We start from the raw sequence: 5,274 nt of genomic DNA, 5'->3' as shown, positions 1-5,274 counted from the left end.
TTGGGAAACTTTGCTGCCTGGCAACCTTACAGTCTGGAACACAGAGCTTCCCACATATAGCTAGAGAAGAATGCCTCCAGGGACCAAAATGACGTCATGAGTCCACATTCTAAAGCTTGAGAACTTGACCCTGAGGACAGATTCTAACCTCCTTAGAACCTAATTAGGCTTCCCAACCTGCAATCTAATGAGCTTGGTGATGTGGCTACCAAGTTTACAGCAGATTCGAAGGTATGAATTAAAGAGAAATCAAAATGCCAGGCAACCCAGCAGAATCGAGGAAACAAACAAGAGTTGGCTGAGCGCCAAACGGTGTCAGGCACGACCCATTTCACGACCATCTGTAAAATAGGTATTAATGTGCCCATTTTACAGGAGAGGAAACTGAGGCTCAGAGAGGTCACTAATTTGACAAAGGTCACAAGCTTGTCAGTAAGGATTCAAATGGGCATATGGTAGACACGATATGAACTGCAGTTCCTGGTGCTGATTTTGGCACTGGTGCTGGTTGTAGGGAAAGCAGAGCCAGTGGGGAGGGAGAAAACCATGAGATGGGAGGGTAGGGGGAGATTTTCAGTGGAACAAGGTCCCAGGTGGAGAAGAGATGAGCCCTGGGGTATGGAAGAGTGGGGTACAGGGGAGGAGGGAGCACCTGAGAGCCCAGGGAACCCTGGAAAACCATCCCCACCTCAGAGAGGGACTTCCTTAGGGCAGGCTGTCCCTCGCTGTTCTCCCCAGAAGGCCAAGCCCTAGCCTGGGCAACATGACCTGGCTACTGCACCGCACTTCCTCCCCAGGCTCACACAGCGCCGGGCTCTCGCAAGACCATTTGTTGAGCTCTAGGAGTCCGGACCGATTGGCACATACGTATGTGCCAATCAACATCCAGTGCCAGGTTTATTGCTGCCAAGCCAGAATGGAGACTGCTTATGCCTGTGGAATTGAACTTGCCAGTGCCAGCCCAGGCACAAGAGCTGGACAACTGCCCCTGGTGGGGGCTGCCACTTGGAAGAGAGCAGAGGTGCAACTGGCAGACAGGAGGGCCCAAGAGAGCAGCTAGTGATCCCTCACTCGGGACCCTGCTTCTGTCCAAGATTGCCTGAGTCCCATTTCCCCCCGAGGAGGCACAGAGAGAGCCCCAGTCATTCCTTCACCCGTTCTCTCCAGGGGAGGCCAAGAGGCTGCACATTCCCCTCAGGACAGACAAGTGTCCAGCCCAGCACTGCATGTGGGCACAGACAGGAGGAGGGGCTGGGGCACCAGCACTCTCCATGCAGACACCTGACTAAGACCAGGACCACCTGGCATTTTGGAAACCTTGATGAACACCTTCTCAGGGTTTATCTAAATTATTCTTTTAACTTTTATTGTGGTGAAATATGTATAACATAAAATTTGTCATTTTAGCTATTCTTAAGTATACAGTCCAGTGACATTAAGTACCTTGTTGTGTGACCATTACCACCACTCAGCTCCAGAACTTTTTCAACTTCCCAACCAAAACTCCACACTAACCCCATTTCCCCTCCCCAGCCCCTGGCACCCACCATTCCACTCTCTGACTCTATGCATCTCACTCCAGCTACCTCCTATAAGTGGAATCCTACAGTATCTGTCCTTTTGTAACTGACTCGTTGCACTTAGCATGAGATCCTGAATGTCCGTCCATGTGTAGCCTGTGTCTGAATTTCCTTCCTTTTTAAGGCTGAGCAATATTCCACTGTATGGATAGACCACATTTTGCTTAGCCATTCATCTGTTGATATGGCTTGGCTGTGTCCCCACCTAAATCTCATCATGAATTGTAGCTCCCATAATTCCCACTTGTGGGAGGGACTCAGTGGGGGAATAGTTGAATCATGGGGGCAGTTTCCTCTGTGCTGTTCTTGTGGTAGTGAATAAGTCTCATGAGATCTGATGGTTTTACAAGAGGAAACCTCTTTTGCTTCATTCTCATTTCTCTCTCTTCCCTGCCACCATGTAAGACATGACTTTGCTCCTCCTTGCCTTCCGCCATGATTGTGAGGCCTCCCCAGCCATGAGGAACTGTGAGTCAATTAAACCTCTTTCCTTTATAAGTTAACCAGTCTTAATTAGCTGGGCGTGGTGGCAGGCACCTGTAATCCCAGCTACTCAGGAGGCTGAGGCAGAAGAATTGCTTGAACCCGGGAGGCAGAGGTTGCAGTGAGCCAAGATTGCGCTGTTGTACTCCAGCCTGGGCAACAAGAGCAAAACTCCATCTCAAAAAAAAAAAAAAGTTAACCAGTCTCGGGTATGTGTTTATCAGCAGCTTGAAAACTGACTAATACATCTGTCAATGGACATCTGCGTTGTTTCCACCCCTTGACTATTGTGAAGAATGCTGCTAGGAACATGGGTGTACAAATCTCTTCAATGCCTTGTTTTCCATTGTTTTAGGTATATACCCAGAAATGGAATTACTGTATTATATGGTAGTTTTATGTTTAATTATTTAAACATACTATACCACTTTCCAAAGCAAGTTCATCATTTTACACTTTACCCTGCAGGGCACACAGGTACCAATGTCTCCACATCCACGCCAACATGTGCTGTTTTTTTTTTATTGTAGGTGTCTGACTGGGTGTGAAGTGGTATCTGGCTGGGTTTTGATCTGTGTCCTAACTATTAGTGATGCTGGGCATCTTTTCATGTGCTTTCATGTTTTTCTTTGGAGAAATGTCTATTCAAGTCTTTTGCCCATTCTTTCATTTGTTTGTTTTTCATTGTTGAGTTGTAGGAGTTCCTTATACATTTTGGATATTAACTCCCTCTCAGGCTGGGCGCAGTGGCTCACACCTGTAAACCTAGCACTTTGGGAGGCTGAGGTGTGTGGATCACCTGAGATCAGGAGTTCAAGACCAGCCTGGCCAACATGGTGAAACCCCGTCTCTACTAAAATTACAAAAGTTACTTGGGTGTGGTGGCGCTACTCAGGAGTCTGAGGCAAGAGAATCACTTTAACCTGGGAGCCAGAGGTTGCAGTGAGCCAAGATCATGCCACTGCACTCTAGCCTGGGTGACAGAGCAAGACTCTGTCTAAAAAAAAAAAAAAAAAATGGTGTCTGTTGATGCACAAAAGTTTTTAATATTAACGAAGTTCTATTTATCTATTTTCTTCTTTTGTTGCCTGTGCTTTTGGTATCAAAACCAAGAAGTCATTGTGAAATTCAATGTCATGCAGCTTTTCCCCTATGTTTTCTTCTAAGAGTTTTATAGTTTTAGCTCTATGTTTAGGTCTTTGATTCATTTTAAGTTAATTTTTGTCTATGGTGTAAGGTGAGGGTTCAACTTCATTATTTTGCATGTGGATATCCAATTTCTCAGCACCAATTGTTGAGTAAATCATTCTCTGTTTTTCTTTTTTTGAGATGGAATCTTGCTCTGTCACACAGGCCGGAGTGCAGTGGCACTCACTGCAACCTCCACCTCCCGGGTTCAAGCAATCCTCCTACCTCAGCCTCCTGAGTAGCTAGGATTATGGATGTGCAATACCATACCCAGCTAAATTTTGTATTTTTAATAGAGATAGAGTTTCACCATGTTGGCCAGGCTGGTCTAGAACTCCTGACCTTAAGTGATCCACTCACCTTGGCCTCCCAAAGTGCTGGGATTATAGGCATGAGCCACCGTGCCCACCCTCATTCTTTATAATTTACTTAAATACAGATAAACACAAAAGCTATGATTATTGTTCTTACAGAACTATAAGCCAATACAAATTAAACACAAAACAAACGACCAGTAAAATTCAAACAGCACCAAATTAACATAATTGATGATGTCATTTTGCTAAAACTAAGTCCCCCATTACTCAGCAGTGGCCCAGTGGGTTTGGTGGGTTGTTCCACCAGGATTCTCCATTGGAACCATGGCCTGAATGCAGTTGTTCATAGTAGCCTGCCTCTGTTCTGCTGAGACAAACACAAGCACCTGTGACCACAAACCCACATGGCAGTGTGTACTCACAACTGTGACCACGAACCCACATGGCAGTGTGCAGTCACACCTGTGATCATGAGCCCACATGGCAGTGTGCACTCACACATGTGTGACCATGAACCCACATGGCAGTGTGCACTCACACCTGAGATCATGAGCCCACATGGCAGTGTGCACTCACACATGTGTGACCATGAACCCACATTGTAGTGTGCTCTCACACCTGTGAACATGAACCCACATGGCAGTGTGCACTCACACCTGTGATCATGAACCCACATGGCAGTGTGCACCCACACCTGTGATCATGCACCCACATGGCAGTGTGCACCCACACTTGTGATCATGAACCCACATGGCAGTGTGCACCCACACCTGTGATCATGAACCCACATGGCAGTGTGCACCCACACCTGCGATCATGCACCCACATGGCAGTGTGCACTCACACGCATAACCAGGAACCCACATGGCAGCATGCACCTACACCTGTGATCATGAACCCACATGGTAATGTGCACTCACACATGCGTGACCAGGAACCCACGTGGCAGTGTGCACTCACACCTGTGGACATGAACCCCCATGGCAGTGTGCACTGACACCTCTGACCACAAATCCACATGGCAGTGTGCACTCACACCTCTGATCACCAGCCCACATGGCAGTGTGCACTGACACGTGTGATCACGAACCCATGTGGCAGTGCACACTCATATGTAGTCATCCGGGTGGACCAGCATCAAGCATTTAAGTTATCAGTGACATGAAACTCCCAAAATTATTCTTGTAAGGGAATTGAGGGTATTCAAAATATGCCTGAGGCCCTCGGGGAGCCCAGGTTAGAAAGCTTGAGTTAGGTAGATGTAACACACAGGCCTTCTAGAATGAATTAGGCTCTCGGTGGCTTTTCCACAGAGTTAAAGGGTTCCGTTTACAAATGTAAACAATTGTCCTTCTGGTTACATAGCTACACCCTGCAGGTTATGTGTGCTTAAGACTATTTTTTCAACATCTTGATTCCTGAGCTATTTTTTCAACATCTTGATTCCTGAGCTAACCTCAAATGGGCCACAGTAGTGCTTCCCAGCAAGCATGCTGCACCCCTGGGCCCATGCCCTCCTCCCACCTCCTCCCCTCCCCTCAGACCCCTATCTTCCTCCCCTACTCCCCTTGGAGCTGGTGACCTTGCATCCTTTTAATCCAAGAACTTCCTCCACCCCCACCAGCACACCTGCCCCTCCCCCAGGCTCCAGGGCATTGGGAGGTGGGTCTAGCACGCCTCCCGCTCCAAGAGTTTAATCACGTTTC

Source organism: Rhinopithecus bieti, unplaced genomic scaffold (genome assembly GCF_001698545.2).
Source record: "Rhinopithecus bieti isolate Rb0 unplaced genomic scaffold, ASM169854v2 scaffold_1017, whole genome shotgun sequence".
Classification (NCBI taxonomy): Eukaryota; Metazoa; Chordata; class Mammalia; order Primates; family Cercopithecidae; genus Rhinopithecus; species Rhinopithecus bieti.
Note: the sequence above shows the minus strand (reverse complement) of the source record.